Consider the following 12,881-nt stretch of genomic DNA (forward strand, 5'->3'; position numbering starts at 1 on the left):
GCATCTTCATGAGGTTTCATGTTGATTTAGATTACTTTATCTGATCTTGGATTGGTGAATCTGAGGTGCTACCAACATTAACCCAGATAAGGAGCTAAGTAAATGTGTTTGATTGTATCGTTTCTTGAAGAAGTGTGGCTCTGGTGGAAACCATGCGACCCACAGACAGGAAATCAAAGTGCTGTGCAGTCAGAGGATTTAGTTTGATCTGCATGTTTCTGTCAGAAAGGTGGAGGCAGGCAGCGCCGGCTTTCTGTCCATTAATCAGTCTTAGAAAAAAGCAATCAGAGGACAGATGTTTTCTCCTGCAGCTGGAATCAGTTTGAGGGGGGATTGAGAGCAGGACGCCACCTGTGAGCCTGACGTCCAGATAATCTGCTGCTGACTGCGGCTTCAGGCCACGATCTGTAGGGGTTCTTAATCTGAAGCACACAGAGTGACCCTGTCAGACTTTCTGCTGCTGCAAACCTGATTTGCACACAGATACTGACGGTTTAAATGATCTGTGAAGATCAGCTGCTCAGATGGACAGACGGGTCCAACAGCTGAATCACAATCATCAACAGCTTCAGGAAAACTGGGGGTAGAAAACTTCTGATTCCATCATTTGAGAAGTTAAAACACAAGGTTCTGGTGTGAAATGTTGGATGGTGCTTCTTCTAGCTGAACTGGAACCATCTGATCAGTAAAATATCTCCACTTCAACATGAGAAAGTTCATCACAGTAAGTCAGACATTCTTGTAAATGTGAGATTTTTATGGAAAAAAAAAACCTGACTTCAGACCAATCTCCTGGTTCCACTGATAACAGATTACAGGTCAAAGATCAGATGTTACCATGGAGACAGGTTGTAGAGTTTCTGAAGTGCAGCATCAGTGGATGTGTTGGATGTCTGATTTCTCGCAGCAACAGTAAAATGATTCAGCTTGTTCAGTGTTTGCCTGTATGTGTGTGAAGTCTTTAGAGACAAACTGTTGTGTCCCTCTGTGGGACACTTCCTGTCTCCTCATTCTGACAGGAGGAACCTCAAGCTGAAGTCTGAAGAGCAGTTGGACTCCTCGTCATGAACAATGACACTACAGTCGGCGAGCGTTGTCAGCTCTGAGGCGCCGTGCCAACCGGCTCTGACAGGAAGTGGCTTTTCTCAGGAATATTAATAACCAAGAACCGCGCTGCCAAGTTCCTCTGGACGCTTTTCAAACCCTCAAAGGCAACAGGACGCTCCGCAGGACGCCATGTCCACGGCAGATAAACCTACTGCCACCGGAGCTGTCACTCAGGCTGAGGACGCCTGTCACCGACGGCAACCAGCAGCTGATGATGCTCAGTGGTCCTGAACTGTGGTGGCTTTCTGTTAGAGGTGTCCTCATAAACCCTGCAGGCTGTCCAAAAGACAAACAAGGGGACAGACATGATCACAAATATGGAGACAAACATGAAGACACATTTCTGAGCTTTTCTGTTTGAGCTGTAAGTTTAAATGATAGACCTTCAGGTTTCTGGTCAACATCTGGATTGAAACTTTGTGTCACCAGAAAAATTCACAAATGTTTTTGATTTATATTAAAACTGTTTTAAAAGCTTTTCAAACCTGACTCAAATGTGAAGTGTTGTGATCCATTAATTGTTTTTAAGTGTTCAGTTAGTTTCTTGATGTCCCACATATTTGTGTCCCTGTTTCACAACAGACTTTAACCTTGTGAAAAGCATCTTCATGAGCATGAAAAGTCCATCATCTTCCATACACAATATGTAAAAAACCTTAACACGTAAACACACGTATACTATTTTATTGAAATACTTCAATTTAAAAATTGAAGTTTATTTTTGCTTTACATTTCTGACGAGCTTTATGGAGCTGATTTCAGTCTCCAGCAGCAGTTGGTCATGCCCACACTGCCAACAAAAATAATGCCTTTCACTTTTCCAGCTGAATTACTGGGGGGGGGAATCTATTTGTATTGATAGTTAACATTATTTAGATACATCTGATTTACTTTTCTATTGCAGAAGCAGAACATAAATATTTAGAGAACGCCTTTAATCTGAATAAATTTTTAAAGTGGGGGGAAAAAATCCTTTTCTGATCAAAATGTCAGTCAATCAAAATTACAGTCTGAGTGGTTTGTCTGCAAGTCCAGTTTCCACCGCCAGATGGCTTTAAAGTGGCAGTTACCTGACCCCACAGGTAGCCAAGCAAGGCCCAACCTGTTCCTTAGTCTGCAGGGCCCACATTTCATCATGGTACCTGGTCCAGGAACGTGCAGTCTGCTCTGGTCCCATTTGGGATCTAAACTATGGGATTGTGAGGTGGTGCAGTCAAATGTTCAAAACAGGTGAACAAAAAACAGCATCATCTGCCAGTTCCAGGTTCTTCTGGTGAATTTAATTGTTTAGCATTTTTATAGACTCTGACATCCATTTTGAGCATTTGAAATCTTACTGGTATTATACCAAATTGGCAACATACCTGGACTTTATTAGACCATACCAAAATAGAACAGATCAAACAAAACAACAAAATCTAAACAGAGAAACAGGAATAAGATTATTTATCTAATTTACAAACTAATTTACACAACGAAATGGTTTGCAAAATAAAACATTTAATACAGGGTAACTTAAAGGGTTACATTAAAGAGAAACAAACGATATGATAAATAACTCCTTCCTTTGGTAGAACCCAGTGATGCAAACAGTGACATCATCCAGCCATTTAAGCAGGAAATGATTGGCAAGCCCCTCCCACCTGCTCAGGCTGTAGCATCTAAAATGGACAAATTAGTGAGTAAAAAAGTAAAACAAATATTTTACTATAAATGTACTTTGAAACAAAAGATAAATTCATACTCATACAATGGTCCAGAAGTATTAACTTTAAAGCATTTTGATCAACTAAAGAAAGTTTGAATGAATCTTAAATTTCATGCTAGCTCCTGGGTCCTCATATATGGCCTGCCTACAGATGTGGACCCATCTTGTTTTGGAGCATGTAGGTTGCCAGTTAACATTAGGAATGACAAACATTTAGGACCAAAGGAAACCTTAAATGAGTCCTTAATGGTTAAGGTGCAATAGAGTTAGATTAAAGTTTAGTTAAAATTTCTGTTAGTAAACTGGTGACATTTTTTTATATGTATTGCTTATAACCCATGTGGTATAGAAGTCTAGGATAGCTGTAGGTCTCCCATGCCCACAGTGCCTAACAGAAAACCCACAGAAGGCTGTGATGGGCCCACATGGGTCTGTTTGCTGGGAAACTTAAGGCTTTATCTCACAGAGTATCACTGCTGTCCGATGTTCATAAATAACAAGCTGAACAAAGGAGAAGTTCATCACTCTGATAAAACACAACCTCGGGACTGTTTTCACTTCATTTCACTTACATTTCTACTCACATTTGTATCATTCAGGAAAACCAGCGAGGGAACCAGAGACACAACCGTTGGTGTCTGCCACACACTCTGGGATGGTTTTCCAAAAGCTGGAAGGGATAAAAAATAATCCTTCTAAATAACTGGTCTCAGTGGGAAAACCAACAGACAGCAACAAGAGGACATCCTGATAAGATCTGCCAGTCAACTGCAGTTTGATCCATTTCTTATGACCAGATTGAAACAAAGTCCATGCAAACAAAGCTTCAGTCCATCTCTCTGTCTCATTCTACCCTAATACCACTGGTGAAGAATAAACCAGTGAAGAACTTTTTACCCTTAGGCAAAGTTTGATCCCCGACCAGAAGGGAGCTGCACACCTTCTGATTTAGAACTGCAGCCTCATACTTCAAAATGAAGTTTATTTATTAAGCACCAGTCCAGCACAAAACCTATTCATATTAGTCATTGCAAACAGTTGAGTCACTGACTTTGCAGCAATCCCTCATCCTGAGCAAGCATGCAGTGCCAAACCGCTGCCTTTTGACTGGAAGAACAAGGCTGAGCATAAACAACAATCTGCAGCTACTGGCTGAGAGGTCAGGAATAGAAACAACTCGCAGAGAGAGAGCTCAACGTCAGTAACAGGAATATCTGAAGAGCAACAGGAGAAAAGTAGTCACATCATTGGCTCCAGTGCCTCGTATTTCAGGCGGACCTGGAGTTGCTGCATCCTGGAATGCAGGAGGGAAAAGATGTTGACATAAAGTTAATCTAATGAGACAAGAGAGGAAAAAACTCTGATTCAGATTGACTGATAAGAAATAAAAGTAAATAAACAATAGCACACTTAAACTTCCAGAAGTGTTATGCTTAAGTGTATTGATTGATTGATTATGTATCAACAGAATTTTGGCTGATCATTAACGGCTGTTTACTGAGATTCTGTTTGGTTCTTGTCTCATGGTTCCTGATGTTCTCTGAAAACCGCAGAACCAAACGGTTCCCCGCCTTTGATGGAAAGTTTGTCCATGTTCCAGCTGTTCAGGTGTCCAAATCGTATCGATCTGAAACTCTCCTGTTGCATTCAGGCTGATCTCAGAAATCCACCTCCAGTGGCAGATCTTCACTGATGATCCCTGGGTGGTCTCCTGTTTCCTCCGTTTCATGTCGGGAGAAAACCAGTTGGTTTATTATTCATGCAGCAGCATTTTAATGTGATTAACTCAGAAAACAGCAGCAGCTTGTGTTCATGATTAAATCAGTTGTAAGTAGAGCTTATTAAACTGATATGATAGGCTCCACGGTGGCGTTCCTCGTCCTCCTGATGGGGGGTTTCCACTCAGGCTGCCCTGTGATGGTCAGGTGAAGCGGCCACTGATACACCTGAGAGAGAACAAGATGTTTTTATTTGTCTAACCAGCTGTTCCCTGTGGGAATTATACACTTTAATGAAAACAGGAAGAACTGGACGGGAAGTCACCTTTAGGTTGGGATGGAGACCGTGGTAAAAGGAACGATCAGGACCTTGGGTTATATCGCTGCGCCGCTGTTACAGTTTGTTCCCGCATTGATGGATGCTTTAGGCACAAGCCTGGTTTAGGTCTCAAAGTTCAGCCTTTTATCTGAAACACTGAGGTTTGGTATTGAACTTTGTTCCACCTCTAACTTTAAACTCTGTTCCTTTTAACGGGTTTATGCTGTGCCTTGTAAATGTATTTTGTCAGATTGGAACTTAACAGCAATTTATTTTACCGGGGTTTTATGTGTTCGACCAAAAACTAATGGCACCTGATTGTGAAGTAGAAGGAAAATGTTTTTTAAGCATAAAAAAAAAAACAATAATCTGAAAAGTGTGGCATTTATTTGTTTTTAGCACTCTGTATTCTGATACTGAGTGCTAAAAACTCAGTATCAGAATACTGGTTTGCCAGGTTTGATAAATAAGTACAAAAATTCATGTCAAATCAATTGTATTTGTAGGAAAACAATTTAAATAAATAAATAAAAATTGTGAAAAAATATAAAGGAAAGCTTTTAAAGCAGTATGAACAGAATAGAATCATGATTCTTTGAGCTTAGTATTTTGTAGTAATTTGTCATATTGCTCATCATTTTTAGTTAATTCTATCTTTCAGCCTGGTGTCCTGCAAATTTTAGATTAATTCCTGATGTAACACACCTGAATTAAGTGGCTGAAGTAGCTCTTAATTATACAATGAACTTCTTCAGAGTCCTGACTAATTATTTGATTCAAAAGTATTGAAGAAGAGACACGTCCAAAGTTGCAGGACATGGGTGTTTAGATTAAAGCCTCATCGAAGTCCAAACCAAAATGCATCTGAGAATATGTAGAAAGACTTCAAAACTGATGTGCATCAATGTTCATGATTGCAAATTATTGAGTTTCTGGTTGCAGCATGACAGATTTTATTTGCAAAACAGACGAGGGGGTAACAAGTTTTTCAAAGGGTTTGGATCATTTGACACAGTGCAGTGTGAAAGTGAAGCGCTCCAGCTGAAAATGTAAACACATATTGGTCCCTAATCAAACCAGGCATGAAGACATTCTTAGTATAATTGAGAATATTTGACCTGGTTTGGGTAATTTAGGTTTGACTACTTTAGATTGTCCCCATTATTCATGTTGTTTGGTTTTAGGTTTGTGAAGTTCAGATGTGCGCACCTGACTCAGACTGCAGTCAGAGAAACATGACCAGATCATCGTTCCATGTGTGGGACTCTGAGGTCAAACGAGAGGTGGAGCTCGTCCCCCTAAAGAGTCAGTCCCCTGTTTTCTTGGGTTTTATTGCCTCATTCATTGTGTTTGACCAGAGGCGCTCTAGAATTAGCAGAGCTATGCGTGTCTGTCATGTTCAGTCACTAAAGACCAGACGCCATCTGAATCACAGTTCCCTGAGGCCAGGCCCGGCCCCGGCCCTGGCAGGACAAAAGAGCCGTCTGTTGAGGGTGTCCCCCTGCTTCAGACGTGGCCGGGGGTCCTCAGCTCTGCTCCCCATTAGCATATCAACTTGGATTTGGGGGTTTTGTGAGTCTGTAAACAAAGTTTCCAGCAGGAGCGGGAATAATGTCGCTACTGTACGCCAGATGTGAACAATGCAGCGCTGCGTAAAGGAATGTATGAGTGCCTCCACACAAAAGGCCTCATTCTGTCATACTGCAGGTCCTGCATTATTTTTAGACCGCCGTCTGACTGCAGATCCACCACAAAGTCTCTTTGATAGGCCTTCGTTGTCGTGTGACCTCAGGTATTATACAGACAATCCAGTAACTGATCTCAGTTCTTCACACTGATTTCTCCCTCTGGTCATCTTTGTTCTCAGAAAATATTTTATCTGCTTCATCCAGTTAACTATGATTTCACACAGTTTAGCTCCAGACCAACGAGAAAAAAGCACCCATAGGAATCTAATTCCCTATTTGTTCTCCTCTTTCTCTTATCATTATCTGCCTCATTAATTTTTCCTGTGAGCTAAAACTGGAGGCATGAATGTCTCCACTCATGGAGGTTAGTGTCTTCGCTGGTATTGCACGCACTGACTACTAGAACTAACTGGATGAACAATTTATGTTCTCTGGTTGGCCCAGTGGGGGCTGGTCCAGGAAGACTCCAACCAGCATGACCCAGGAAGTCAAAGCAGGTGATCAGACCAGAGTATCTACAGTTCAAGCATCATTAAGGGAGAGTGTTTTATGTCTGCTTCAATACACCTGAATCAAAAAACTGTGAGAGTCACAAGATTTTGACTCTGTTATCTAGAGAAAGGCTGTCCAAAGTCAGTGTCCTAATAGCATCCTGCATGTTCTAGTTTCCTCCATAGTGGTAATTATTACGTCTTCAGCATGTCGATGTTCTACAGAGGCCTGACAACACACCCTCATTTGATCCATGTGTATTCAAACAGGGAGACAAATAAAACTTGAGGACAAACTTTGGACTCTACTGATCTGCAAGGATGGACAAGGGATGGCTTTTTATAAGTGAAAACATCTCCCAGTGGAACTAGTACTTTTTATCATTATTTTGCTGTGAAGTTACTTGTAAGTTCGTTTTGTCTTATTGTCTATTTGCACTAGAAACGAGTCCAAAAAACTTGGTAAGGATCCACAGAGATCGATTCAACATGTGGAGCTGTGGTTCCCAACCTGGGGTGATGCACATTTAGGAGACATCTCTTCACTTTAAGGCCAATGAGACTGGTGAGATGTTTTGTATATATTATAAGTGAAACACCAAATGACCAAAAAGAACCATTAAACTTCAATTGCATCATATGCTGCTTTCACATATACATCTACCTGGTATGAATCTGTTTGTGGAAATAAAAGCAATAAAAACTAAAAATAATAAAACAGGCATTCTCTGAACTCATTCACATTTCACAGTGAGTTCCTGAGTCAAACATTAAGAACAAACTGAAGTGAAGAGTTGGACATATGTGCCAAGGTTGGCTGGCTTTACTAAATCTGCTTCTCTCAACATAAATGTCATCGTTTGTGATGAGCTCAAGACTGAGAACGCCTCAGACGTCCAGCTTTACCTCAGGTGCAGAGCGTCCCGGGTCTCAGAGGATTGGGGTAAGATGGCTCCCTCATCCTTTTGTTCCTCCGTGAAGGATCTGCTCCTCTTCATGTTGTGGCGTGTATCCTCTGATCTTGTCACATGAATGATCCTGTGACTACTCGCTTCCTTGCTGCCACCATCAACAAGTCATGCTAATTAGTGGTTTGGGTGAAGAAGCATGAAGCCCCAGGAGGGAAAGGTTGGCACACAAAGACCTGTTGTCCCCCATGCTGCGTGTCTGCCAGGACCGGGACACAGTCTGTCCTGGACTGAGACACATAAAAAAGGTTTACAACGTGGAATCTGAACCAACAGCACAAGCTCCAATGAAACGCTGGACTGGAGGGAGCCAGGAGCTGCCAGTAGTTTATTTATTAAGGAATAAAGGATCTAATAAAACAGGAGGTCAATCTTTCCGTAAGACATCTACAACATCCATGTGAAAATATTAGAACCTAAATTAATTGTGTTACTTCAAAGTCACCTCTACAATGTTCCTGAAACCTTTTTATGCTCAATATGAAATGCAGAGTTACTTTGATTGGTCCACTTGTTAAAGATGTGCACAAACCTTAAGATATTTGCAGCAGCAAAATCTCTAGTGACACAAATGTTGATTGATATTTATTACAACACATTTTTGAAATTGAACAGTACTTTGTGTTTTCCTATAATATTTTACAATATTAATATATAGACCAACAAAGTCCTTTTCCCTTACCCTCTGTGCAATATGTCTCTTTCAGATTCCTGGATCCTCTCTTATGCTTTCTTCTCTTCCGATCATCTCAGTTTTTCTATAGAAAGGAGAGCAGCTGCTTCTGGTTGAGGAAACTGCGTTTCAAATTGCAGATCCTGTTCTGCTCAGAAACATGAAACTATTCAAACCTGGAGTCCAGTAATCTCTTCTATCTTCTGTCGTTTCTATATTGTGTGTTAAATTTGCTAATAAACATGAATTGATTGATTCATGTCAACTGTAGCAGTTGACATGAATCAATGTCAACTCTTACAGTTTTAAAGATAGTGTTTTTTGTCTGTTTGCCATCAATGTTAAGGAATTTCCCCCGTTTTGAAGAGAAGATGACTAAATAAATTAGTTGTAGAGATGAAAGTGGTATCAGTCATTGTCTTGTTTCTTATGTTCACAGTTAACTAGTTTTGAATTAACTGAAGAAAACCTGATAAACAAAATGGTCTGGTTTATTTTCAGAATTAATAAACCAAATTAATCTTCTGGTTGTTCAGATTTTACTTTTGTAAAAACAATCATTGCCAAAAATCAACAAATATTTTGTTCAGTGCTAAGAATTACAATTAGTTGAACTTTTATGGAAAACCATTCATGAATACTTGTATTGCTTTCCAAGCTGAACTTGCCTCTCCCAATATGGCGGACACACTGACATTTGTTTCTGTTCTGTAACCAACGCAGTGATTTCTGTTCTATTTTGATGGAGACAACCAGGCATAAAGCTTAAAAGCCACACCTTCATATCCGGGGCTCCTATTAGCCTAAACGCTCCTCACCAGATGAAGTCACATGCTGACATCAGACGCAGACAGACTTCCCTTTGATGGGGAAATTTCACGGTGATTTAATATCAGGACTTCATATGTCATCAGCAGAACAATAACTTTTACATCTGTGCTTTATAAATAACATTTTCAATTTACATGAACATGGACGGTCACATGACCTCTCTGACCTTTCACCCCCCCGCCCCTCCCTTCTGCCCTGTAGGTGACTCCTCCCCTCCACTTTGGTTAATGATGGAGCAGTGATGGAGCCTGAGGCAGATCAGCGACTGCAGCACAAAGACGAGGCAGAAGCCAGGACGCTGTGGGTCTGTCCGAGGGTTTCTGACTATAACTGTGTGTTACTGAGTGTGTGTCAGGGTGGGAGCGGGGTTTGTGGGGGGGCGCAGTGTTCCTCCCTGAGCTCTGGACGATGAAGCCCAACATTGTGCAGCCTTTACAATGGTCACACTGTCGACACCATGCGTCTAATTCAATTAGCCTGGAGACGGTGCATAAATTCCCCCAGAATTCCTCTGATGAGCCTGTGTTAGCCTCCAGAGTGGGGGGGTGAGCAGTCTGAGCGCGCTCAGTAACCTGTCACACACAATGAGGAGCCAGTCAGTCAGAGGACGGACTGTCGACTGCCAGGGCCGGGCTTCATCCTTCAAGATCACAGAGACGACCGACACGAGGGAAACCTCGACACGCACTGTGACGTCTGGAGCCCAGAGGAAACACTCGGAAAACCTTTGACATGTGGAAAATACCAAAGAGACAATGAGCCAATAGCTGGTTTATTTACCCTGTGGAACCTGGTCAGAATAAATGAATGCAGTGTTTGAAAATAGCTTGAAGAACTGGATTCAAAATAACCCAGTGAACTGGTTTAATCGAACCGGATAAACTCATTGTATGAAAAACCTGATGAACTGATTCATTTATCATTTTTTACCTTAACTTAACCTGATAACTGATTCGAAATAACTTGATGAACTGCTTTTACATAACCTTATAAAGTGATTCAATATATGAAATAAACTGGTTTACTATTAATGTCCGGAACTGGTTTGTATAAACGTAGCTTAGTCAGTATGACTAAATGATCTAATAAACAAGTTTAATATAACTCAGATGTGTTCAGAATGACCTGGTGAACTAATTAATGCACAATTATGAACTGGTTCAGAGGGACCTAATGAACTGCTTTAATACAACCTGGTGAGCTTGTTCAAAAAACCTGAAGAACTGTTTCAGAATAATTGAAAAAACTAAATGTTTCAGTTATTCTGAAAAAGTGAACTGGTTCAGAAAGACCTAATGAACTTGTTTACGCTAGTCTGTTGAACTGGTTCAGAATAACTAGATAAACTGGTTTAATGCACTCTTTTGAACTAGTCCAGAAAGGCTGAATGAACTGGTTTAATATATCCTGGTGAATTGTTATGTGATGACTGGATGAATAAAGCCAGTTGAAGTTCTTTAAAAGCTTTTGTTGTCCTGAATCTGTTTCTCTGCTTTGCAGGATGTTTTTCATTCACACTTTAGCTTAATGGATCACAGATAGCACACAGAACACGACCTGCTGGGGTTTTGTCTGTAGCTACCTGCAGGCTCTGGGCTCTCTGCCAGCTGCACTTCCTTCTCCTCAGTCTTCAGCTCATAAAACTGTCAGGATGCTCGTACTCACCGTGACCTCTGACCCCATTAAACTCCCATCATTTCCCTGTTTCACCCTCTGTGTTCCTGCTGCAGCTGGGACGTCTGGAGCTGCAGTTGGAGCAACAGCTTAGGCAGAACGTGAAGTTGCGGTGGAGTTTCTCTGCTGAAGCTTTCATCTGTTTGATGAGCTGTTGGTTTTCTCTGACCCAGAGTTTTCTGTCTTATGTGCAAACAGAGGAACCAGAGAACATCTGTCAGAGGGGCTACGGCTCTGGGAGAACCTCTGCTTACAAACCAGACAGCTGACTGGTTCAAAATATCAGAGGAAACAGTTTAATCCAACCATCACCACCGGAATAAACATCTGAATCCTGCAGATGTGCAAAAACCAGAGAATTCACATCTGTGGAGGTTATCATCTGTCTGTTTGTCCATCCATCCATCCATCCATCCATCCATCCATCCATCCATCCATCCATCCATCCATCCATCCATCCATCCATCCATCCATCCATCCATCCATCCATCCATCCATCCATCCATCCATCCATCCACCTTGGATAGATCTACTGATGTTACCATTTCTTCACTTATTTCCTCACACCTGGAGTCTCACTTACAAAATCTATGAGGTCAATGAGTTTCTGTTGTGACATCAGCCTTTAACTCTGCAGCTCCTGTTGGTGAAATGACTTTTCTTAAGTCAAGTGGAGTTTGACCTTTTAGTCTGAGATGTGTGAAACGCTCCCAGCTGTTGGGACACCTTGTGGCATGGTGAAATGAGGTAACTGCGATGAACTTCCTCATTCAGCCAACCTCACCTGTGAGAAGCTGCTGACCACTTTGTCTTGTGAAACGCTCTGACTTGTGAAACGACTTCCTGTTGATGGAGATAAGAGCTGCTTCAGAAAGAGAACAAACTTACTGCAGGCCATCTGTTCAAGCACATCCCTGATCTTTTGCAGTTTACCTGATAAGAATCTTAGTCTGAAGTGATTGAATTTGTTTCCATCTTCATCCTTTTGGAGTTACGGCTCCATCAGTAAAACTTTCTGTCAGCTGATGTTTGTGTGAAGGTTCTGATGCTCTGCAGGAGCCACAACATGTCACCAGAACAACCTGTATGAAGCGTAAAATTCCTCCCAGGCGCCGTTTAACAGCCATGAAGGATCAAACCGCCCACTCAGACTGTTCTCAGATCAGCACCTGGACCATAATCTGCCGTCTGACTCCCACAGACTCCGATTATCACCTGGAGTCACCTGATCAGAGGCGGTTATCAGCCGTCTGCAGGAGCACCTCCACAGTGTGGAGCAGGAACATCAGAGAGCTGACGAAACTGTTCGGGTGGAAACTCCAACATGTGGAGCAAACATGCTGCAGAATTTCAAGTTCACTGTTAGGGTCAGAGCGAGTCAGGTGGATCAGCCTGGAGGACGTTTCAATCGGAAACATCTTGGATCAGATTGAAAGTGTGAAAACATCAGCAGACAGCTGCTTGGTCACAACAAGTCACATGAGTCAGGCTGAGTTCTCCTGTCTTACCCTTTGACCTTCAGAGGTCAGCTTTGGTGGCAGGATAATGTTTCATGTCTTCAGTTCCTTCCTGAGTTTTAAATTGACTTGAATCGGTGCTGTGAGAGTGAAGATGTGTTGGGATGAAACCAGGAATTTCACCTGGAATGTTTGTGTCAGACAGCACAGGAAACTCCTCCACAGCTCACTGCTACTTCCTGCTCTG

The sequence above is a fragment of the Poecilia mexicana genome, unplaced genomic scaffold (genome assembly GCF_051168715.1).
Source record: "Poecilia mexicana isolate PSO_F unplaced genomic scaffold, ASM5116871v1 scaffold_2, whole genome shotgun sequence".
Lineage (NCBI taxonomy): Eukaryota > Metazoa > Chordata > Actinopteri > Cyprinodontiformes > Poeciliidae > Poecilia > Poecilia mexicana.